The sequence below is a fragment of the Podarcis melisellensis genome (assembly GCF_964234715.1).
Source record: "Podarcis melisellensis genome assembly, chromosome: 4".
NCBI lineage: Eukaryota > Metazoa > Chordata > Lepidosauria > Squamata > Lacertidae > Podarcis > Podarcis melisellensis.
This window is the reverse complement of record NC_138531.1, coordinates 61,863,707-61,890,113: the sequence shown is the minus strand read 5'-3', so window position 1 is coordinate 61,890,113 and position 26,407 is coordinate 61,863,707. Positions and strand designations below refer to the sequence as shown.

Sequence of the window (26,407 nt, the reverse complement as noted above, 5' to 3'; positions counted from 1 at the left end):
TGTGCATGCAGTTCCCCACACCCCATTGTCCCCCTTCAGAGCTTTGTGCTGAATGGACAAAGGTCTGACAGAAGCCAAGAACCTTGCAAGGATTTGTGGGGTGGGGGGCTTTCATGCAATTTTGATGCTCATGTGTTAAGGAAAATGCTTGAAAAGTGTCTGTCATGATTATAACAGAAGAAAGTGTCTGGGTGGGCAGTACATCAGGATCAGAGTCCATGCTTTTGGCACAAACACATTCTCTCTCTCTCTCTCTCTCTCTCTCTCTCTCTCTCTCTCACACACACACACACACACACACACACACAGAGAGAGAGAGAGAGAGAGAGAGAGAGAGAGAGAGAGAATATTTACATTTAAAAACATAGGTTGACTTGGGCCTTGATTAGCGAAATATTGCTTGGAAAAATTCCCAAGGGAAGTAGCTCTCATCGTCCCCTCATCCAATCAGATTCACACAGATAATCTGCATTTCAATGTTGTTGGTTTCAACGCCAAGACTGATCATATGTCTACTGGTATCTCAGTTTAGGCTCTTAGCCTAAATTGCAGGGATAGGACTTTTCACTACTCTACCTTTTTTCATATACAATGGTATCTTGGGTTACATACGCTTCAGGTTACAGACTCTGCTAACCCAGAAATAGTACCTTGGGTTAAGAACTTTGCTTCAGGATGAGAACAGAAATTGTTCTGTTCTCATCCGGCGGTGCAGCAGCAGGAGGAGGCCCCATTAGCTAAAGTGGTGTTTCAGGTTAAGACAGTTTCAGGTTAAGAATGGACCTCTGGAACGAATTAAGTACTTAACCCGAGGTTCCACTGTACCTTCCTTCCTCTTCCTACTCTTTCCCTTGGTTCTTCTGAACTGTCATCTATAAGCTCGAATCAGAAGCATTTTAAAATTCTCAAGGTTTCCACAGTCACTTTCTTAAAGTCAATGGAGATTCTAGTTTAAGATTAGTCATTTGAAGTTTTCATGTTCTCAATTATGCTCTAAGGTGCTTTTTAAGGGCATTTAGCAGGACTGTTTAAAGGGCTCATTGAATGTATTCAGTCTTTCCCACCATCCCAATAAGTTTTGTAATATGTCTCCTGTTACAGGTAAGGAACAGCAAAAGAATCATTAGGATGCTCCATTGTACATTAGGGAAGTGATTTGTGGGTATATTAACCCCTTGAGTGTCCTAATGACCGATAGAATTATACATTTCAAAGAAAGTGAAAACCCTGCGTTCTCCTCTTGAGAAACACTTTATCCTTCTGCTGTACCCAAGTTCAGGAACTGTAAAAAGGGTTTTTCTTTGTGTTAGCAGAACTCCAGAAAATTAATACAGTTTATGTAGATAACTATGTGGTTCAGAACATGTCATACTAGCAATATAGACATTCATCTTTCCCCTTTTTTGTACTAACAGTATTCAGTTTATCATATAGACTATCCTTGCACAACAAAGAAGTGCAATTCTGAAGTTTTTGCCTTGACTGTTGGCAAAATGACAAAAACTTTCTAAGGGACACATGGGAATATGTTAAATTGGATGCAGTGACTCAGATGTGTGACATAGATTTGCACCATAATAAATTCATAGTTCACTTTTGGTCTCAGTGGGAGCCAAACACTGGATTTCCAAATTAATGTCCTTGGATATTGGTATGAAAATTTGCAGCATATTGCCTTAGAGAAACTTGCACAAAACTTGAAAACTGCTAGGGCACAAAGTTCAGAGGACAAGCTTATGGCTGTGTGATATTGTTTTACTGAGTATGCAGTACAGGAGTCAGTGTGTACGATTGTCCCCCACCTGCAACATATTTTCATTTGTGATTACAGTAATAACTTCAGCCTTGGGAGTACAGTGGGACCTCGGGTTAAGAACCTAATTCGTTCTAGAGGTCCGTTCTTAACCTGAAACTGTTCTTAACCTGAGGTGCCACTTTAGATAATGGGACCTCCCACTGCCGCCACACCGCCGGCACGCAATTTCTGTTCTCATTCTGAAGCAAAGTTCTTAACCCAAGGTACTATTTCTGGGTTAGCAGAGTCTGTAACCTGAAGCGTCTGTAACCGGAGGTACCACTGTAATAGGACAGTCTGGAACATGCAAGAAAGATACTTGTGAATTTGAAACTGGACGGAGTTTCCAGACAAACGACTGTTCATACAGAGGCTGTGGCTCATGCAAGAGGTCATCAGTGTGATGGAAGAGTTCACACTATTTTCCTGCTGTGCTGTGAATATCAGAACCAATGAAAAAAAGATGCAGGGGACTTGTCTGTCAAGGGTTAAATCAGAGATAGAATTTCCACCACATGTAACTTTTACATCAGCTATAAAGTGATAGCTGAATGATGAGAGAATCCATAGATGGATTTTTTTTTATAAAAAGCTGTTTCCTATCAAGAAGGAAAACAATTTGCACAATGCTAATCAGAACTTGCTCTTACGTTCCTTTTAAAAAAGGATGTTTCTCTTTGTAAAGGAAAATGTCACAGTCACACTTTAATATCCAGCGTACGAAGATCAGCATAGGGTGTGTGTGTGTGTGTTTGTGTGTGTGTGTGTGTGTGTGTGTGTTTGATCACCTTGTGTCTCAACGCATATTTAACACAACAGTAATGATTGCCAAAAGGATGCCTTCTGGATAGTACCTTAAAAATATGCATTGAGACAAGATACAGTATTTAAATGCCTCTTTATCATAAAACAGCTTGGAAGTTCTGTGAAAGAATAATACCAACTAGAGGATAGTTTAAAGACCATAATTGGACTTTATCCCAGAAAAGGCTAAATAAATTGAAATATGTTTTATATCATTATGCATATTTTCCTGTGATAAAAATAGATTTATATTTCATAGTAGCACAAGAAATTGTACAACAGGGGAATAATAATGGAAAGGGAAGGAAGCAATCAAGAAAGAAAGCAGAATATTCCTTATATCCCTTTAGAAAGGAAGCAATAAATTACTTTTGTGAATAATTTCAAAGACTCAAATATGGTCCATGTATATCCCAGGTGACATTTTTTAAAGAAAAAACACTCTCAGCCCCCTGTTCATATAAAAAAGGTATAAAACAATCATTGGGTTTTTAATCTAGAGAGAGAAAAAATGACTACTGAAATATTTACTGTACAAAGTCCTCTTAGAGAGGCCTCTTATTGAATAAAGGAACAGTTTCTGATCAAAAAAATTTCATGGTCCACCAGTAAATTCAAAATTCCAGCTAATATATAAGTTTCTTTCTCAGAAGGGAAACTGTGTTACACCTCTTTAGATCAATGGATCATGCTTAATTAATAAGAGTCATATGTTTCAAAATAATGGAATCTGTGAATAAATTCCTTTTTCTTCTGCTGAAAGAGTTATATGCTCTAATTTCAAAGGCGATGGTGCTGAGTGCTGGAACATCACATAATTCTGTATGGTGAGAAAGCAAAAGAGCAGCTCGTTGTTAGCTTTTAGGCCTGGAATCAGCTACTGCCATACAGGGCTGCCTTTTCATTTGTACTAAAAATTTAAGTGGAAAATTAAATAACAGTCCTTTGTTGATGCAGCCATTTTAAAGGAACAGATAGATGGTCAAACAGACACAATGGTGCTGTGAATTAAAACTTCAGAGCTTTGACCTGCGATGACTTATCATGCAGGCATACTGATATCCACAGGTATTTAGAGAAAGATTTTTTTAATAATAAAAACAACCCACCACCCTTATTGATTTTAATTTCCATTTTTTGAGATTGATTTGGGGGATGGGAAAAATCTGCACTGTTTTCCCCAGCAGAGGAAACATAATTTCCTGTTTGGGTCATCTTTATATCTTGTTTTTGAAAAGCACAAACCTATCCCATCATGTTTTCTCCTCCTTTTTTGTAATAAGATCAATAGTTTGAAAACTATTTTTCCTTCTCTGAGTGTGCCTTTAGGGCCCAAAGAGTCGACCTTGTGAAAATGGTTATTGCTGTTCTTCAGGCTGCTTTCACAGGTTTCTTTCTTTATGTGAGAAGGGGTGGGAAGTAGCTTTAAGTACAGGTTTTTAACGGTATCAAAGGTAAAAAACCTCCACAGCCAAGTTCACTGAAAGTTTCGCTGAGGCTTGTGAACTTAGGCCAATTTATGGCATCTGCTGGAAGTCAGCCAATAAATAATAGCTTCTGCTGAGGCAGGCATTGAGATTCCTATGTAGTTTATAAAAGGAAAATTATAGGGATGGCAGATTGGGCCAGAAACTGCAGATGAACAACTCATTATGTCTTCATAAGACATGAATGATTGTAAGGGGGGCGGTGTGGATTCACACTCATATTGGCAACCCATTTTATTTCATAGACCAAGAAGGATAATTTTTACTTCCTAGCTTTCTCCTGGTTACCCTGCATCTATCCAGACTACATTTCTATTATTATTATTATTATTATTATTATTATTATTATTATTATTATTATTATTATTATAGTGCTGGTTATTAGTACAGCAAAAGGATATGCACGTGTGAGTTAAGGTGGTCACCTAACTACCTTCTCTCTCTCTCTCTCTCTCTCCCTTCCTTCCTTCGGGGGTGAGGGGCTTCTTATCATTTTGCTTTGCTAATGTAAGGAGTTCTGAGTATTGTGGGATGTTGTCCCCAACCCCCCCACAACAGGAGCCTTCTTGGAAACTGGGGCATTACTGGGATGTAGTAGATTCGTCTCAAGTTTTATCTAGAGCACTGTAAGGAGCTATTCTGGGTGGCAACATAATAAGGTGCATAAGAGGTTTGCTCCCTCCCCCCCGCCTTGCAGTACAGTCCTTATGCAGAGCAGTTCAATTAGATCTTATGGAATTGCTGGGAATAGCTACTTAGTATGGTACTAATTCATCTACAAAATAAGAAACAGAATATACTGTATTTTTTGCTCTATAAGACTCACTTTTTGCCTCCTAAAAAGTAAGGGTAGGTTATTTTTTTGGAAAGCTAAACCATAAGCAACTGGAGATACTTAATAAGAAATAATTGGGAATTTTAAGATATGAATAAGTCAAAAATCAGGTTTCAAGCTAAGGAAAGATAAGACAAGTGCATAATGAATGCTGGGTAAATTAGAGCACAATCTTACCTCACCTGTGCTCCAAGCAGGACTTGGTGGAGCTGTGGGGCCACCACTGCACTTGCAGACCTGCTGCTTACAGTGGCTACAGTGGAAGCAGGGGGGACAGGACAATTGGGCATGGAGTTGACTCAATGCTATCATATTACAGCTATGAGAACAGCCCAGGATTTAGTGGTTCCCAGGTTGGTCCAGCTTCAGCCCCACTCTCAGGCCCATTTCTAGGCCTTCCACTAGCTCCATTCAGTAAGGAGCCTCCCAGTCTCTTGCCTGACCACACATTTGTTGGGGTTGGCACCAATTGAGTGATGCTGCACTTGTGTGTGTTTTAATGATGATTCTTCTCACAAAGGAAAATGTCTCTGTTACACATTCCTTAATATCCACTGCACAGATACCTTTAGTTCAGTGGTTCCCAACCCCTTTTGGCCATGCCCCACCTAAGCATCTCTAAAATCCTGATCCCCACAACCACACCATAGGCCAACCCCAACCTCTCTCACCACCAAAGGAACACAAGTGAACAGCACAAGCAACGCTGACACCAAACCCTACATACATTAAGCATAATAGAAACATTGCCACCTGACACCACCCCACCCATCTTTCCCCCCTCCACCCCTTTTTTTCTCCCCCTAATGTCTCAACAAATGAAACGAATTTGTAAAAATCTTACATGGAAAAAATACGAGAGACATTACACATACTTCTGTAAAACAAGAAAATCTTTAATAATAATAATAATAATAAATCCTGATCCCCGCCCCCGCCCCCCCATGACATAGTGAACTCCTGTTCATGAGGAGGAAGCCTAAGAGGCCATTCACTGTTAAAAATTCATTCTCAAATTGCCCCTCTTAAAAATCAAATTGCCTCCCTGTGAGGTGTATGGTTGGGAACCACAGCTCTGGATCAAACTAAAGGCCCATCTAGTCCCACATCGTGTGGCCAACCAGATGTCTGTTTGTGGACTCCCATGTGCATCTGTTTAGCCAACTGTGAGAACAGGTTACTGAACTAGATGGACATTTAGACTGATTCCGCAGGGTCTTCTTGTGTTCTTATGGGAAGCCCCAAAACTGGACCTGAGGGCAACAGGGCTCTCCCTACTTGTGATTCCCATCAACTGGTACTCTAATGCATACTGCCTCTAACAGTGAAAGTAGAAAGAACATAATTATCAAGACAAGTAGACATTGTTAGTTTTAGCCTCCATAAATTTACCTACCGTAATCCACTTCTGAAGTCATCCAAGTTGGTGGCCATCACTGCATCTTATGAGAGCAAATCCCATGTTTCACTCTCCAAAGAACAAAGAAGAACATATATTTGTAAAGAGAAACGTAACTATCTGCATCATGACTAGATGAACTCATATCTTGTATCAATTGCACAAGTTGTGCTGGTGCTGTAGCTACTAAACTCTTTTTATAGTTGCATGTGTGTCTGTTAGCATCTATATATCTATCTATAATCTATCTATCTATCATCTATCTAAATTGCTAGATAGCTAAAATTGTAAATTTAGCATTTTTCTTACTTTCTGCCATGTCTAGAGACAATACAGGTAATTACTAGATGGTAGAGAGAGCAACAGGGCATAATATGCCCTGACCTATTGTCATCCATTGGAAACAAGTTACAAGTTATGATTTCTCAGTCTCATCCAATATATTCAAAATTTTTTAGGAAAGTTTGATAAATATATGTTATATATAACCACACTTGCCGAAAGTGTTTTCAAAGCTTTTCTAGACTATTTGAAAAATGAGAACAACATATTATGTAATGCATCACACAATAATAGCAAATAACAGAGTTGATAAACTGAAGAAGATAGTTCAGCATTCTTTTGCAAGCTGACACATATGCACACAAAATCATTCAAATTGAGGGGTGAAATAAAATAAAATTTGATTCTTCAAATTAAATGTGTAAAGAATATCATTTCATGGTGATAATTTGCCAACAGGAAAGGGAGATAATTTGCAAAATATTGCACAGCTTAATCAAGATGAAGCCATTTTATAGGCTACTTGTTCCCCTTTATGCTCATGTGACAAATATGTTTTGAAACATACTTGACAGCGCAATCTTGTGCATGTTTACTTAGAACTAGGTTCCACTGTGGTCAATGAGGCTCATTTTCAGGTAAGTGTGCAGAGAATTGCAGTCTCAGTCATTCACATAATACTAATATTATGTCTAGTTTAGGATTTAGAGTTTAGAGGTCCTAAGGAAGTCAGACTATCCTCCACCAGGCCCAGGGCCTTTTCAGTGATGGCTCCAACCTGGTGGAATGCTCTGTCCCAGGAGACCAGGGCCCTGCAGGATTTAACTTCCTTCCGCAGGGGCTGTAAGACAGAGCTATACCACCTGGCTTTCAATTTGAACTTAGCCTGATTTTTTTATTCCCCTTCCTTCCCTCCCTCTCCCTTTTTTATGAAGATTACCCGCTCTGGGATTCCACAGCTAATTCTCCCCTTGTCTCCTCGCTGGCCCAAATAGGACTAACTTAGTCAGCTAGCCCTGGTGATCATCTAATGTTTATTGGATGGATTTCTCCCCTAAATTGATTTTTGAATTCTGAAATTATTCTTATTCACGTTTTATACTGTATTTTATGCTGTTTTTTGTTGCATCCATTAAGTGTTTTATATTTGTTTTAGCCTCCCTGAGCCTGGTTTTCTGAACCAGGAAGGGTGAGGTATAAATAAAAAATTATTTATAATTTATTTAGTTAGTTAGTTTGAAGTTGCCATACAACTAATTTGTATATATATGATACTAGTTTGTAAGGTTTGGAAGAGCCCATTGGGTTACAGGATGTAGTGATGGTCACCAACTTGTATGGCTTTAAAAGAGCATTCGACAAGTTCATGGAGGACAAAGTTATCCATGACAGCTAGCCCTTATGGCCATGTTCTGCCTCCACTGTTAGAGATAGTGAGCCTCTGAATACAAGCTGGAAGCAACTACATGGGTCATCTAGTCCAACCCCCTGCAATGCAGGAATTTTTTTTGCCCAAGGTTGGACTTGAACCCATGACCCTGAGATTAATCGCCTCATGCTCTACCAACTGAGCTACCCCATCATGAATATGGATGAGAGTGAAGGGTGGGGAGTATGTGGCTGGCTGGCTGGCTGGTTTAGTGTGAACCCAGGAGAAGTGTGTAGATCAGGCTTCCTCAACCTTGACCCTCCAGATGTTTTGAGACTACAGTTCCCATCATCCATGACCACTGGTCCTGTTAGCTAGGGATCATGGAAGTTGTAGGCCAGAAACTTCTGGAGGGCTGAGGTTGAGGAAGCCTGGTGTAGATGGATTAATGTGGACTCATCTGCTTTTGGATTTGGTCTTGTCCACTGATGGTTTGTGCCCCTCAGAATATTACACAGGAGGGAAAAGAGCACCCTCCTGAGTTCACCACCCTTGTGCTAAATACAAAGTATCCTAGGCCTTAAACACTGAGAGCTTTCCTAAAATGTTTCCCCTTTTCCAGACAGTAGCAAATTCTTTTCTAGTACTACAGAAAATTAAACTCCTTTCAGGTCACTGTGGTGCCAATAATAGCTTTACTTTAAAATATTTTTGAATAATTCATAAGCACAAGAATAACATTCTGACATTTACCTGATCTATCCTAAAGATTAGACTCTAATGGGAAACTTGATCATATTCACTAGCAGTTTCTAGGGAACAGTGTGTGAGGGAGGGAGACTCAAGTAGGTCTGAATGGCAGATTGAGGCTGTACATAGAGCTACCGCCTCTTTAGTAAGTTTTAAAGCCAATGCAGGTGCTTAGGATCAAACATGATGTGCCCCCTACATATTAGTGGCCAGAAATTATGAGTTGCTCCTTTCTGCATTAGTTCTGCCTGAAGAGAACACAGATCTGAGGCTGATGCACATGTGAGAGAGCCTATCGCTTGGCAGATATTTGCACAGACAAGGTACTGCAGCACATTGTTTGCGGTTTCCTGTTAACATGCCATATGCCTTTGAAGACACTGCAGGTGGCTCAAAATTCAGCAACTAGATAAACTAGACTGGGACAAAGCAAATGGAATTATGCTGGCTCCCAGCAAGGCCATCTCAAAATGGAACTCCTTGTCTCAGACAATCATTGCTTCCTGTCCCCAGCCTGTCCACTTCTGCTTCTGGCTTCTGTCCATCTAGAGAGCTACCTGTCACTGTTTCATGGACTACTGTCACAACTGCCACCACAGGCCAGACATTCACCACCCTGACCCAGCAGATCTGCCTAGGCATTGCCATTTTGCTCCTGACACAACCTGGCAACAGCATATCTCTGCAGGTACCTGGAGAGCCAGGTAGCTGTGATCTGAAGAAAAACCCTTCCTTGGGGAGAGGCACTGTGGCAATGCGGCCAACATTTCATTCTAGTAATGGTGAAGAATACTTATGTAAAGTTTTGCACATTACCAGTATGAAACTGTAAATAGTACTTGCCTCTGCAAAGAGGGGTGGTCTCTCTCTGTGCCACCTCGCCCACAATGCCTCCACCAAGGAAGGCATTCCTCAGAGTAAAACATGGGCAACTTGTCCCCAGAGAGCCTTAGAGGGGCCTGTGCTGCCAACCCTGAAGTGCAGCAAAAAAAAAAAAGAAGAAAGAAAGAAAGAAAGAAAGAAAGAAAGAAAGAAAGAAAGAAAGAAAGAAAGAGAGGAAGGTGGAGAGGAAGTAAGAGGTGGTGTTGGAGGTAGTTGGCACTCGGGGAGGCAGTGGCGACTGGCCCACTTCACCTCAGGTGCAACCATGTTCTGGTCCTATTTCAAAGCACAATTCAAGAGGTTGGTATTGACCTATAAAGTCCTAAATGACTTATGACCCAAGTGCTAGAATCACCTCTTCTTAACATCAAACTACTTGCACATTAGGGACGCAGGTGGCGGTGTTGGTTAAACCACAGAGCCTAGGACTTGCTGATCAGAAGCTCTGCAGTTCGAATCCCTGCAACAGGGTGAGCTCCCGTTGTTCAGTCCCAGCTCCTGCCCACCTAGCAGTTCGAAAGCACGCCAAAGTGCAAGTAGATAAATTGGTACCGCCCTGGCAGGAAGGTAAACGGCATTTCTGTGTGCTGCTCTGGTTCACCAGAAGTGACTTAGTCATGCTGGCCACATGACCCGGAAGCTGTACGCCGGCTCCTTCGGCTAATAATAATAATAATAATAATAATAATAATAATAATAATAATAATAATTTATTATTTGTACCCCGCCCATCTGGCTGGGTTTCCCCAGCCACTCTGGGCGGCTTCCATAGAAACAAAAAATACACTAAAATATCACAGATTAAAAATAAAACGAGATGAGCGCCACAACCCCAGAGTCGGTCACGACTGGACCTAATGGTCAGGGGTCCCTTTACCTTTACCTTACTTGTACATTAAAATTTGTCTGAGAGGCTCTTTTCTTGTTTCAAGCACCGTTAGACACGAGAGGATGGAAACTAGAAATAGGGGCTTCCATGCAGTGGTTCCCTGGTTTTGGAATTTTATTCTCAGTGAATTTTGCCAGGAAACAGGTCTGTGAGTTCACAGTTTTGAACCCACCAGTTTCACAACACAGTGCCCTAGTTGTATTTCACAGCAATGGTTTCCGCCCGCCTATCCATCTGGCACCTCTGCTGTGTAGTCCTACTACCCAAAGGCCATCCTATAATTCCTTTTCCCTAAAAATACAAATAGTAATCCCCCTCCACACAGAGATATGGATTTGAGAGACAAGCTGACAAAGTGCTTTTTTATATCGTCTTTCCCCTTCTTCTTCTTTTCTGAGGAAGAGTTTTATCATAGTGTCTCCTTCAGTTTATTTTTCTCAAGCAAATATGCTAACCTAAGTAATCTTATGAAAGGCAAACAGATAAAGCTTGAGAATGCAGTGCTTATGAAAAGTCTATAAGCTCTGTCAAGGAAGTTATTTGTATTGACTGGCTAGAGAAATTATTGAAACCAAACTAAATTTGGAACAAAAGATGCACTGTTGTTGTTGAGTTTGCAAACAACACAACATTTAAGGGGATCCATAAACTAATGAAATAGCTCTTTGACAGAAGAGTGTGCTGGCAGTATATCATGAACCACATTTCAAAGGCTCAGCCAACACAATCCTTCTAGTTATGGCGAACAGCTTCTGACTAGCACAGCACCTTCATAAATATAGTCAGGTATCTAAAATCATTATTTGGACTTTTCCTTCCCTATAGTGTTGAATCTAATAATGTAGAGCTGTTCAGTTTCTGATGTCCCCAATACATCTTCATGTTTCCAAAAACCAAGTGGTAAAAAAAGGGGGGTGGGGGAACCAACACATAAACATTCACCAGAGAAGCACCAAGGGAAAATTGTTGTTAAAACCGCAATCCCTTCTGCTAAACATGCTTATCCATGAGTAAGTCTCAGAATGATAGCACTAACAATGTGTGCGTTTAGGAGCAGAGCCAAATAAATAAAGAAGTTAATCCATAATTGTTATCAGTCCAAATGAATGGAACTAAATCCAACACCCCAAAGGTTTATATGGATGTTTATTAGAGGCTTGTATTTGTGTGTTTATTACTTAAGTTTATCCAATGGAGAAGCTGAAAAACAAAGGTTAAGTCAAGGCTACTTCCACATTCCATGAATAATAGTGGATATGCAGAAATGAATATCTTCTTGGAGAATACGGGCAGGAGGTTGTACTGAAGGAGCTGGTGCATTAGTGGATACTCTTTGCTTCATCTCTGTCATTGGAAACCCAAGTAGCCTCTGTGGAAAGGTCACCCAATACCAACTTAGGCTGGCACTGTTCAAAGTGAAGCAACAACATTTGCAACATTTGGGGGATGATAAACAGAAAAGCAATCTGTTCTTTCTGCTCAGTGATTTCTTTTATTCTAATAACTATTTGTTGGTAAATTCCTTTAAGACTATACTTCCTGTTCCTTCTCAAGCCAATACAAGTAAGCGTTACCATGTGCTGGCTCCATCTTGGCCATATGTCCCTTTGCTCTTCTAGGGCAAGTGCCTTTGTGGGCTGGCCCCAAGGCCACTCTCGTGAACCAGTGAATGGTAGGCTGGATCATCCCCTGATGCTAAAATTGGCCAATGGCGGCAGGGCCTCGTGGGCATTCCTCTGGGCACAGGATCAACTGCCCAGTGGTGGCACTTGGCCCCGCACCCAGGGCCAAGATAAACTGCAGCCTGCCAGGCCATTCAGCCTACACTTAGAATAGCATTGTTTGCCATGAGTAATGATCATCACTTTTTCCTTATCCCTTCAACTAGTAGTCTTCCCAGACTACCATTTCTTTCTGCACACTTATTCTGTCATTCTGGTGTTATAAGGTATGGTCCTGAGAAACAGGAGGCAGTGTGAATGACGGATGAAATAGCTGTGGACCCAGTGAAATGTTTGCCCTAGGCCAGGGGTCTGCAACCCACGGCTCCGGAGCCACATGTGGCTCTTTTACACCTTTGCCACGGCTCCGGGGCGGATACTAGTGAGGGGAGGAGGCGCATTGTGCACCCCGACACTCCCCACTGTGGCGGGCGCTGTGCTGGCTGTGACATCGCATGGGGGCGGTGCGTGCGTTAGTCATGCACCGTCCCAACGTTACCTTCCCGCCCGCTGTCAGATCGGAGGGCAGCGGCGCACATGCTTTAAATGTCACAATGGTTTTGTGGCTCCCAGGTTTTTTTTCTTCGGAAACAGGTCCAAGTGGCTCTTTTTATCTTAAAGGTTGCAGACCCCTGCCCTAGGCTGACTAGTTTGCCTTCTCATCAGGGTTTCATGCAGGAGAATGCCAGGCATTGAACCTGGGACTCTACCACTGCGCTACAGCTCTTCTTCATATAGTAATTTGGGGCATGACAATTAAAATATATGAATTACAGTTTGGGGAATGCCATCTGGGAACAGCCACATCCTAATTGGTATAAATATATATACTTCCCGTGTGTATGGAATACAAGGGAAAAAATGGGAGATATTTTCATGATGATATTTAACAGTTTAAAACTGAGCTATAATTATTTGTTTGAGTATAGCGGTACATTGTTTGTGTACAATGATTATATAATTATAACAACAATACTATTGCTTTATTATTTTCCTAAAAGAGGTAGAAATTATTTCCCACAGTCACCCTTTGTTTTCTTTCCATGTTCTTTTTTGGGCTCCCCCCCCAAAAAAAAATTTGCTTTAGGTGATGTTACACATTAAAAGAAAATATGATGAAAATTACCCACAGATGGTATTTAACACCTGCCAAACTAGCGAAAAAAGAAAAAGGGAAATGTTGAAAATCCAATGAAGTAGAGGGATCTTTTTTCCACATGTGGTGGTCCTGTAAGGTAATCAGGGAATTCTGGGAGGTAATTTACAATGAATTAAAAAAGATATTCAAAAAACAAAAACTTCCCCCCAAAACCTAAGACATTACGCTTGGGAATGGTAACAACAAAAGAATGTTTTATTATATGCCACCACTGTGGCTCGGATCTTATTGGTGGAGAACAAGTATGGTACCCATTAAGGAAAAGTGGCAGTTTAAAATGGATGAATATGTTGAATTGGCAGGTAAAACAAATAGGATAAGAAAAAAGGATGATAAAGAATATAAGGAGGATTGGAAAAAGTTTATTGAATATGTTAAGAATCAGTGTAAACAAGTAAATAACCTAGCAGGTCTTGAATAAACCCAGCAGAATAGGAGCTAATAGAAATTTGAAATAATAGAAATAGGAAGACATTTGAAGATTAAAAATTTGGAATATGCAATTTAGTAGAAAAGTAAAGAAACCAGGAAAAAGGTGGAAGGGGAGTCACTGGGTATTAGCTGTATGTTGTGATTGGTATGAAAGTTGTATAACTGGTGGATGGAGGGAAGGGGATGTGGGATGTGTGTGTGTTTTTGTAATAAAAATGCAAATAAAATATTTTTTTAAAGAAAGAAGTTTGTTGTTGTTGTTTAGTCGTTTAGACCCCATGGACCAGAGAACGCCAGGCACCTCTGTCCTCCACTGCCTCCCGCAGTTTGGTCAAACTCATGCTGGTAACCTCGAAAACACTATCCAACCATCTCATCCTCTGTCGCCCCCTTCTCCTTGTGCCCTCCATCTTTCCCAACATCAGGGTCTTCTCCAGGGAGTCTTCTCTTCTCATGAGGTGGCCAAAGTACTGGAGCCTCAGCTTCACAATCTGTCCTTCCAGTGAGCACTCAGGGCTGATTTCCTTCAGAATGGAGAGGTTTGATCTTCTTGCAGTCCATGGGACTCTCAAGAGTCTCCTCCAGCACCATAATTCAAAAGCATCAATTCTTCGGCGATCAGCCTTCTTTATGGTCCAGCTCTCACTTCCATACATCACTACTGGGAAAACCATAGCTTTAACTATACGAACCTTTGTTGGCAAGGTGATGTCTCTACTTCTCAAGATACTGTCTAGGCCTGTCATTGCCCTTCTCCCAAGAAGCAGGCGTCTTTTAATTTCATGGCTGCTGTCACCATCTGCAGTGATCATGGAGCCCAAGAAAGTAAAATCTCTCACTGCCTCCATTTCTTCTCCTTCTATTTGCCAGGAGGTGATGGGACCAGTGGCCATGATCTTTGTTTTTTTGATGTTGAGCTTCAGACCATATTTTGCGCTCTCCTCTTTCACCCTCATTAAAAGGTTCTTTAATTCCTCCTCACTTTCTGTCATCAAGGTTGTGTCATCTGCATATCTGAGGTTGTTAATATTTCTTCCGGCAATCTTAATTCCGGCTAGGGATTCATCCAGCCCAGCCTTTCGCACGATGAATTCTGCATATAAGTTAAATAAGCAGGGAGACAAAATACAGCCTTGTCGTACTCCTTTCCCAATTATGAACCAATCAGTTGTTCCATATCCAGTTCTAACTGTAGCTTCTTGTCCCACGTAGAGATTTCTCAGGAGACAGATGAGGTGATCAGGCACTCCCATTTCTTTAAGAACTTGCCATAGTTTGCCGTGGTCGACACAGTCAAAGGCTTTTGCATAGTCAATGAAGCAGAAGTAGATGTCTTTCTGGAACTCTCTAGCTTTCTCCATAATCCAGCGCATGTTTGCAATTTGGTCTCTGGTTCCTCTGCCTCTTCTAAATCCAGCTTGCACTTCTGGGAGTTCTCGGTCCACATACTGCTTGAGCCTTCCTTGTAGAATTTTAAGCATAACCTTGCTAGCGTGTGAAATGAGTGCAATTGTGCGGTAGTTGGAGCATTCTTTGGCACTGCCCTTCTTTGGGATTGGGATGTAGACTGATCTTCTCCAATCTTCTGGCCACTGCTGAGTTTTCCAAACTTGCTGGCATATTGAAAGAAGTAGAAAGAAAGAAGTAGGCAACAATATAGTGATAATATAGTAATAAGACAGACACGTGGAAAATTTTGCTAGACATATCAAAGCTGTATTCGCTTTCATTACAAATCCTCAGAAATTTTCCCTAGGTAGGAAGTATTCTGATTTTCCTTGAACTTCACTTCAGGCAGAATTCAGTGCCACTTCTATGCAGCAAAAGTTTACAAAAGAAAACCAGAACTTTAATTCACTTTGTTTGAGACATGAAGTGAAATTTGTGTTTGTAAATGTATCTGCAGAACAGAAAACCAGAAAGCTGTCCTTGAAATTTGTGTTTAAGCAGATTATTTCACATGTCAATTTCAACTCTACCACTATGGATTTCAAAAAGAAACGTAGTAATTAATCTCTCCAGAACAACAAAGGAGATTGTTGTTGATAAAATGACAGGATAATGACAAAAATATTTTCCCAGCTTCTTCACTTGTTCACTTGTAATATCTGTTCTGTGTGCCAAATTTATTTTCAATATTATTTTACCTCTTAATTTCATACCTAAAGATATTGCATAAATCAAGCATAAAAGTCAAACTGTGGGCATAATAATACAGTATTTTTGAGAAGTGGCAATGTTGAGACCTTAATGAGATGGCAATTTGTTTTAATTGATCCAATTTCTGCATAAATTACAGGAATAGTTGTCTACCCTTAGCCTCATATTTATTACTTGACCCAAACAACTCTAGGAGGCCATTCACTGGGTTCTCAGTGTTTGCGCTTTAAGTACCTCAACAGTAACTATAAATCCAAACAAACACACATGTGCAATACCCTGGTAAAAAGACATTAAAAACAAACAAACAAAAAAACACCTGTCATTATTGAATTGCTCCCAGATTACTTGGGGTAAAAGTATTCATATGAATGGGGTATTTAATGAGCCATACCACAAGGTCTCAGGTTCAATCTGCATCATTTCCAGATAGGTAGCCTCTTCTTTGAAATTGCTGAATTCTCTGTGAATTCTCTTACCTTGAGTAAGAAGCTCTGACATTGGAAGTCAAGGCTGTCCCGATGGTCTGCTGAACTTCTGTTCCCCAGCATAGCTAGCATCCTATCGGGCTCTGGTACTCACCTAGAAGCCAAGTCTCGAAATCCCTGCATCTGAAAGCATGGCCAAGGCAGCAGCAATACCATTTCGTAGTCATAGCTCATTTAGAGCCACAAATGAAATATATTCCTTCTGGAACTGCATTATGGAAGCATGAGCAAATCACATGATAGAAAGTCCAGGGAAGTCTGGGTATTGCACTCCAAAAAATTAACTGTGCAGTTATGAAACAACCATGACCAGAATTGAACAGTTACAGTTGTCAGAAAGAAAAATTTGTTACTGTGATGTAATTCCTCACTCTTCCCCACTTGGTGTGCTCGCCGCAGAACTTCACAAAACCTGTCTTTGTTTATTCCTCTCTTCGTTTTATTGTTTGTAATGCCTTCCATTCTATACTTACAATGCAATAAACTAAACACTAATAAAGAAGCTAGGTCTCTAATAATATTGGCTGTGAGTCCTGGAAGACCTGCTCCCTGCTCTGCAGGCCTGTTTTCACCCAGCCTGGGAAGGCACGACCCTGACTGACTTCAGCTGCAAAAGCTGAGGCTGTTGAACAGTCTCTTGGGCTTGAGTATTGTTTAGGGGGTTTTGTCAGGGGGCGGGGCTGTTGTTATTAATGTTATTTTTGATTTTTTTTCTTTTGGATCTTATTACGATCTATGTGGAAATGGTTCTGTATGGTTGTGTAATTTTTGATGCTCTATTTATTGTTTATGACTGCTTTGAGTATGTTGTAATTATGCATTATTTCATGTTGTAAGCGGCCCTGAGCATGGTTTGAACTATGAAAAGGTGGCATGCAAATAAAATTATGCATGTATATATGTATGTATGTAGGTACACAGAGAGAGAGAGGGGAAGAGAAGACAAATATGACCTTATATAAGAAATTTAGTTAAAATTAAGTTAAGGGAGCATCATAAAGAGAATTGTGTAGATTCCCGCCCCCCCCCCCCAGGTCTTGTAGAGGGCACAACTGAACCTTGCAATTATTTTGTTTGAAATTGTACATATCTGGTACCTCTAACTAGGACAAATATATGGATTTTTCTTGTCTGTAGAAATTTCATTGTGACTTCTCTCCAATACAGCAGTCTCAGAAAGATTTTAGGAACCTATTTGTCACCACACTAGGTGACAACAACCCAAAACTATTTCTCACAGCATGACAAATAATATCTACCATTGGAGACGCAGAGGTTGTATCTCATTTGTAAATGTAACAACTATAAGACAACAGAGCTGAAATTTCCTACTGAAAGAGCAAAGGGCTTGCTGTACAATTTCTTTTACACTGCACTATGCAAATCTTGTAACGGAAGTGTTGGTAATTACAAGCAGTATGTTTTCAGATTTATTTTATGTGTGCTGTGTGTCAGTGTTGTTTATCAGTTGTCTTCACAAGCCTGCTAAGAGACATAGGGCTGCTTTGGGGTTTTGATTGTTAGGTGTGTGTGGTGTGTGTGTGTGTGTGTGTGTGTTAGTAGACAGATAGAAAAGGATCATACAGCAGCTCACACAGGCTTTCTCTCAGCTCTTTTCAAGATTCAGTTGAACACTAACTTATCAGTTGCTCTAATAAAAATGAAATTATGTTGTTTCCAAGGTGGCAGTTACAGAGCTTTGAGGTCTGGATGCTCAAAAGTTCTTCATTTGCCAAAGCTACACAATGTTATTACTATCCTCTGATAAGTCTGATGGGTTGTGGGTCTCAGAACTAAAGTGGTTAGCAACAGGTCAGTTGACTTTTTTTGTCAGACTTGCCAATTTGTGGTTTCTAAAACACATGCATAGTTCAGCCATTTATTATTTTGAGCCAGTGAAAGGAATCACTGATATTGCATTGCACCCATGGGAACCTTTTCTGAGTAAAGATGTTTTGGTTTGGGTTTGACTTAATGTGATAACACACCTGTATTATTAATGACCTGTTTAAACCAATCCATAAATGATATTGTAACTATAAATTATTTGTCCTGTCTACAAAGGAACTTGTGCCTGCCCAGACAATTTGGTTGCCAGTATATCCCTCTGCTGTTCAGACACCTATTGATATCCACATAAGACCAAGAGATGCAAAAAGGGATCTCATGGAAGGTGTGGGGAGGTGGAGATAGGGGAGGAGGATGGGGTGTAAACAGAAAGCCAAAGAGAGCTCTTGAGAGAAATAAATCTTCCATTAACATTCAAGTGTTCCTGGATACTAAAATGCAATGGAAGAAAACAACATATTCTGTTTGCAGTATTTACAGTGTTCTTAAATACATAGGAGAAATTAAAATTTTGTAGATGCTGGTTGCATTTTCCACAAAAAAACACTATTTTTCTTGATAAGCTGTAAGTGACTGGTGACAGAAAGAATGAGTTTTTGTTTTAGAGTGCTAACTTCAATCTCCTAGCTATTCAGGCATATTTATATTTTATTTTATTTATATCTCACCTTTCACTTGACAGGGACTCAAAGAGGCTTACAGATAAAATGAGAACAGCTAAAAACTTCCACCTGTTGCCTCCACATCTGTTTCCCCTTTTCTTAGAAGCTCAGGCCAATGCATCTGAAACCAGGATGTAGCTCCACTGCCCACTTATTCTTTCCATTTACCAGACTCAATAGCCTCTCAGGTCAACTCCTGAGCTTTATTGACTTACCAAGTGAAAACAATTGTTTGTGGCTCAGGCTGAAACAAAACTGAGTGGTCCTAGCAGTGGGGGTTAGAGCAAGCCATATGCCAGCTGCATAGGATCGTCCCTCATGTGCCATCCCAGTGAGGTTGTCGTACATTTAGGCCACAGTATGCAAAATCCTATGAGCCACAGCCTCAGTCTAGTGGCACAGGAGATTAGGCTGTGTTGAATCACAGGTTTTTAGTTAGCATATTATTCGGCGAGGTATACTTTTGTTTCTCCTGCTAAAATTCAACTGCAAAATTGCCATCAGCAGGCCTTCCCTATCATCTCAGGATGAAACTGGACAATGTTGCATATAAGAAGCCAGGAGGAAAAGAAATCAAAGACCTAGGAGTTCAAACAAAAGCTGTTCCCCAAATTTCAGCAAGATCTTTGTGTCTTCAATGATCTTTCCCTTCTGTTCTCATATATTTGTTTGCTGATCAGTGTCTAAATACTTCTGTTAAATATCAGGTGATATCAGTTATTACAGCCTGAACATGTAGCAACCGCGGATGGCAGACTAGATGGATTTGTAAAACAAATGGAACCTTTTGTCATTATGAAAATGCATGCCATTTGTAAAACAAAAACATCAAATTGCTTTTATGCTTACAATACTGTAAGTCAGAACTTATAGATGTTCAACAGCATCATAAATGTGACTTATTTGTTTCAAGAACATGGAACAATAGTACATATTGAAAATTGCAGAAGGCAGACTAGATTGAATAGGGCAGGTGTGGGGAGGGAATACAGGGCAAGATCCAGTAAAAGATAACATTTTAACTCTAATTAACCTTAATGAGGCATATGCAGGCATATGCTTAAATCTTCCGCTGAAAGTGAAGGGACTTTATTGCATAGTTTTGGCTAGATTGTGGAAACAGTTCTCATCAACTCCTATGCTTATTTCTGAAAATCATAACTGTTCTTAAACATAAAAATATTTCACCCATCACAGTGTCAGGAGAAGGGAAGAACCAGCAGAGCAGGACTGTTGGTGGAGAGCTGTCCTTCCCTGTCCCAGTTGTTCCTCTGCAATTTAGGTGAGCTCTACTGTAGTGACAATGTTAAGGGAAGTGGGGTTTGGGAAGGGGGTGGATTTGGTGAGGTGTAAAAGGTGGATGAGGCGGTTTGGTGAGGGAGTGAGGATCTGGCAGGGCTTTGGCAATGCAACATGTCAGCATTGTCAGGCTTAAGCTGATAAGCCTCAATATGACAGTGCTGACAGGGCCTCCTCTGTACATCTTTCAGGCATGTGGGCAATGAAAAGCAAACAGCAACATCATTAATCTGAACCTTGGGAGTCAGGGTTATGTTGCCCATTCAAGAAGACTGCTTCTCAGTGTGATACCAAGCACACACCTACTGAGTTTGGGAAGGATGACTATAACCAGTCCTGGGATGGGGAATTTAAGGCCCCAATATGTTGTTGATCTATAGCTCCCATCATCCCTGACCATGGACCATGCTGATGGGACTTGGAGTCCAACAACATAAGGTTCCCCATAATGTTGCATATCAGATAGACACATTGCAAAAGCTGTGACCTATTTTTCAACCTTTTCACAGTCTCATGTATTGATAACCGGGATGTGGGCACAATATATAAGCATAAGTTACAGGTGTGCAGGAACTATTTTGCTCATCTCAATATATTTTTGCATAGGATTAAAATTATATGTGAAAAGAGCTTCTATCTTCCTGCTGTTCTTGAGAATTTACCTCTAACTACTATTCACCCTCCTGCCTCAGTCACATCATTGTTTTATAAATCATCAATGTTCTGCAACATGCATCTCAAGAAGGCATCATCAATTGCTTTTTATTTTGACCGTTGTTACACATTTATTTTCTCTTCATTGTTTGCAGTATTTTGAAGCTGGAAAATGCAATTTCTTGAGTATTGATTTTGTCCTTTTCCATTTAGTAAGCTAAGACCTTAAATACACAAATATCTATGCACGTTTCTTCCCATCAGTAATCTGAGAATATATCTTACAAATGGAGACATGCAAAAAGATGCAGGTGGTTTTCTCTCACTTTCTCGGCACTTTTGCTCTCATTTCTAGTCATGTTGCCAAAATTTTCATTTACCTGGTTTGGAATGCATATTTTCCTAGCTGATGATTCCTGGATATGCAATACAAATCAAATGTTATTTTCCTCAGAAGCTCTAATATGACTCAGAATACAAAACAAGCATCCTCATACACAGAGGCCTACACTGCTTTTATAATCTGTGGTGGCAATCCTATGGCCCTTCAGAGGGCATCCCAGGGACTATAATATATATAGGTTCTTCTTTTCCAATGATATACATACATAGAGAGCAAGAAAGTGAGAGTGTTGTTATCAGAGAGGAAGATCCAGTGTGAGACAAGGAGATACAGTGTTGGATTCCCCCTCTTTGCCACAATGGGAACTTCCAGTGCTGTGGCCCAGTTGATACTGGAGCTCTGATATTGGTAAGGGCAAAAGGAGAGGGGGTGCCAGGGTCATTTGGGTCATATCAGTGAAAGATCAGGAAACAACTTTGATCCAAAGTCTTCAAAGCCATCTCTGTCAGCTGACAAGCTTCAAACCAAGCAAAGGTTTAGACCCAAGCTGTTTCTGGTTACCCTTGCATTGCTCTCAATTGGGAGGGAAAGTATTTTATTAAAAATGGATGGAAAACTGCAAGAATGGTCCTCTAACCTCAGTAATGTGCTTCAAATATGATGCCAGCAGAGCTTAGGATATGATGATTGAACCATCTTCCTTTCCTCATTGCTAATATTGGGATTGCAGTTGTGTGGGGGTTTTGTTTTGTTTTTTGGTCCAGGCAACATCTGCTGCTTTGACAGGGTTAAGGAACCACAACCAAAGGAGGACTGTTGAGATTCAAGGTAGGAAGAGTTTCTAACCACAGGAAAAGGCTTTTCAGGTGCCACATTAATAAGCATACGCCCTGGACATTTAAAAAAAATTCCTCTGAAGAGCATCAGTGTGTTGATTCTGTTGGGGAGGGGTCCTCAACTTTTTCATAACCATAAATATGACTGTACATAATTTGCATACACTGCAGTTTAGGCAAGACACAGAACTGGTGCACAGCTATATTATATCTCCTACATGGAACTTGACCCCAGGATGTGATTTTCAGCTGCAAGGGAAACATTATCTCTTTCTCTTTCTTTCTTTCTTTCTTTCTTTCTTTCTTTCTTTCTTTCTTTCTTTCTTTCTTTCTTTCTTTTTCTTTCTTTCTTTCTTTCTTTCTTTCTTTCTTTCTTTCTTTCTTTCGTCTTTCCTTCTCTTTCTTTCATTCATTCTCTCTCATATTGCATAATCATGACTGCATTATTTAAAATTATATGAGCAAGGGGTAGGCTAAAGGCTGCATTTTAAATACTTGCATGTGCATCTTTAAAACTTGACTAACAGATTTTGTACATTTCAATTAAGATGTATTGTGGAAATGGCTAAGTGTCACAGATGGTAATACTGCTGGGGCTACTTCAGCGTTTTGATTACAGTTTGCACAATATGCTACTTTTTATGCCTTTAAAAGTCATAAAATTTTATTAAAAGAAAGTGAAGCAGAGATATGTTTTGATCTGCAAAAATGCAAAAGCTGCTCAGCTGATTACTGTACACTTCTAGGTTTCATGTAAATAAAGGCCATGATTAACTAGATGCAGAAAGATTGGAAGCAACATTCAGTACAAATAGGACAAACTGTTATGTCTTCTTGCAACCCCCCCACCCCCAAGAAAGAAATGTATTGGAGACCTGTCATGTATTGTGCTGGCTGGCAAGGAAAAAAACTTATACTGCTAAGTCCAAGAGTAGGCAAACTAAGGCCCGGAGGCTGGATCCAGTCCAATCGCATTCTAAACCCGGCCCACGGACGGTCCAGGAATCAGTGTGTTTTTACAAGAGTAGAATGTGTCCTTTTATTTAAAATGCATCTCTGGGTTATTTGTGGGGCATAGGAATTCATTCATTTTCCCCCCTTCAGAAAATAGTCTGCCCCCCCCCCGCAAGGTCTGAGGGACAGTGGACCAGCCCCCTGCTGAAAAAGTTTGCTGACCCCTGGCTAAGTCCATAGTAGAATTAGAATTCAGTAGTTACCCCTTTTTCTCTGCCTCTTTTGTCTTCTCTTCCACCTCTTTTTTCTTCACTAGCATCCTGCACAAAATAAGAGAAAATTATGTTGGAAGACTTTATTATCCTTTGTTATACCCACAATGTACAAGAAGGTTCTAAAAAGCAGCTCATCCCAACTGCATGTTCCACAACAGAAAAAAAGAAAGAATATTATCTCTTCTTGCTCAACTGAGAGTGAGCAACAATATACAATGGAAACTGGTTGGCCATTGCTATACAACTGGACAGAAGTCTACAATGACTGCGAGTTATGGAGGACCAAGATTTGTAAAGTATAATCTGAATGAATCCAGTTCAGAGATTGTTAGCCTCCACTCTCCTGTGGCATTCTATTGGCTAAAATAAATGGAGAGTTTTAGTTTACCCAATCCCCTTACTGCAGTTTTCAGGTGGGAAAGGAAATTGCCCAAATACATATCCCTGTGGAGAAGAGAAGATAACTTACACCTCCTTCCAGTAGAGATAATTTTCTTCTTGACTATGCTTTTTCCCCTTTTTTTAAAAAAAGTAAATGACACCAATTTCCACATCAATGCTATCATCCTTACTTGCTATGGTGACTACATATCCAAAAGTGCTAACCGCATCTTCCCAAAGCCTCCCATCAAGGCAGCTTCTCAGTCAGGGATAGAAGCCTGTGCATCAATATTCATCCTGACAGCAACAAGATGGTAAGAGAAGAGTTGAAAGAAACATGGCTGTTCACCTTGGACCAAGTGAATAGTAGTAGAAATAAAAGAAGGAAAAAGAAGTGTAGAAGTAGAAGGGAAAAAGAGGCAAATTCCAAAATGGCGCTGGGGAAAAATGAAGTTAATAAAATCATAAAAATATGCTTATAAAATAGTGAAATGACTAATGTGTTTCACTGAAGATGTTCAGAAACACAAAAATACAGTTTTCCTATTAAGGCAAGAGATATCACTATCCTACTTCCTTACACCAGCCAGTAAAACAATATTTTGCTGTGACTAAATAGCTTTCTACTTTAGCTTTTTCTGCTGGAGTGTATTAGTTATTTATTTATTTTTAGAAATCAGTAATATTTTAGTAAGCCAGCCACCACTTTGTTTATCACACTGGATGTGCATGTAGGACAGTGGTCATATCTTTTTAAAAAGTAAAGATAAGAGTTATCTACAGACATCCTTTTGGGTGTAGAAACATTTGATGATTGGGTGGCTAGGAAGGAAATCCATGCTGGATTCCAATTATGACTAATGAATACACCAGGCAACAGTTGAGATTAGAGGGTCACATTTATTACTATTGAGTCAAGGATCTGCAGTGGGCTGGACAATAATCTATTTCTCTGTGGTCATAATTAACAGGGTGAAACACTGAGGAAGCCCCATGTTTTCTCCTTTGAGTGACACCACACTGCTTCCACGTTAACCATCAGGTAAGGTTAAATGATGTATGCCTTTCATTGATGGCCCAATATAATTGCACATTGAGTGCCTACTGGCTGCTCCATCTCATTCTTACTGTCCAGCATTCACAGGGAAGAAGCCTACCAGACCCAAGTGATGCTCCCCTCCCTTTCCCTCTCAAGCCAGCTGGGAGAAAAAGGTACAATGGGAAGGCATCGCTTTACCCAGGGGATGCTCACCAGAGCATATACAACTCTCCTTCCCTGACCACACCATCTGTCCAAGTGTGCCCAAACCTTTCTTTTTAAAAAAGCAAAAAACAATTACTCCACATCCTGGCCAATTACACATACATCTCAGCCAAATCAAGCAGTGTGGAGTAGGTGAAAAAAGGTAGTCCCAGAAAGCCAATTGTGAGATCAACCAAAGAAGAAAGTGGTCCACCAGAAGGTGACTCGCTAACTCCCAGCCTCTGTCTGGCTGTGCCATGTAACGGGGACAGCTGGAGCCCCCTAAGTTCCCTTATTCCACACCTAGTAGGAGGTGGTCCCCAAATAAATCCATTCCATACGTAATGTGGGTGGACGAGGAATGGAAAGGAGAGAAGATGGCTCCTCACCATGTGAAGATAGATCAAAGGCCCTGTTCTTAATACAGAGGTACCTTGGGTTACAGACGCTTCGGGTTACAGACTCCGCTAACCCAGAAATAGTACCTCGAGTTAAGAACTTTGCTTCAGGATGAGAACAGAAATTGTGCGGTGGTGAGGCGGCAGCAGCGGGAGGCCCCATTAGCTAAAGTGGTACCTCAGGTTAAGAACAGTTTCAGGTTAAGAATGGACCTCCAGAACAAATTAAGTTCTTAACCCGAGGTACCACTGTATTTGGATGGTCATGATCAGTGCTGTCCCCCAGGGGGTACTCAAGGATACGCAGTGCCGGCATCTCTCTTTTGTTGTTGTTAAAAAGTGTGGCACTTACTGTAACAACTTCATGTGAGTTCCGGCACCTATTTTTCAGGGAGGGGGGGAAAAGCACTGGTCATGATCATGTTTACCACCGTAAAAACCAGGATATGGAATAAAGCATGCTCACCTGAAGAAATCAGACCCTTTCAAATGGTCAGAACTAAGTTGCTCTGAAGAATGTAATCTCAGCAGAGGAAAAGATAGAGCTGTCCGAGTAGAATAGCAGCAACCAGAGCCATTGAGCAGGATACAATGAGGGGAAAGGATGGAGCTGTTAACAAGAACTGTTATGAAGTGCCGGGTAAGTTCATGTCAGTTTTTCTGTAATTTAAATTGAAGATTGTAAAGTGCTATAGGTTACAAGAGGTCAGGTATTTCTACCCAAACTGGGAACCCAGCCTGATTGCTACTTTGCAGCTGGAGGTCCCAAATGTGATAGTATAACAGAAAAAGAACAAGTATTCCAGAAAATTACCCTTGTAATATATATCCCACAGCAAAAAATACAAAAGATCATTTGAAAATGTAGTCACTATGTATTTTTAGAGAGTCTGATGAGGATAGTATTGAGGTGGAACTTGGTTTGATTTACTTTTTTTTTTTACTTCCCCCAAATTTAGTCAGGGAGAAAATGATCTCTGCTGGAAGGAAAGAAGAATTCATTTTCCACTGAGAGTTATCTTATATATTCTGCATAGACAGAAATGCTGTTGTTCATTATCG

At 40.4% G+C, this 26,407-nt stretch overlaps 1 long non-coding RNA gene across 2 annotated transcripts in view; it reads left to right on the top strand.

Annotated features, from left to right (window-relative positions):
• Nucleotides 1-23,571, top strand: part of LOC309368106 — a 47,680-nt gene extending 24,109 nt beyond the window's left edge. Inside the window, exons 3-4 of one of the 2 annotated variants that reach the window (XR_014167540.1) lie at nt 22,023-22,086; nt 23,365-23,571. This is a non-coding gene — a long non-coding RNA (uncharacterized lncRNA). The remainder of the gene's footprint in view (nt 1-22,022; nt 22,087-23,364) is intronic. The other variant, XR_014167539.1, reaches the window with a different exon arrangement.
• Nucleotides 23,572-26,407: the final 2,836 nt, after the last annotated feature.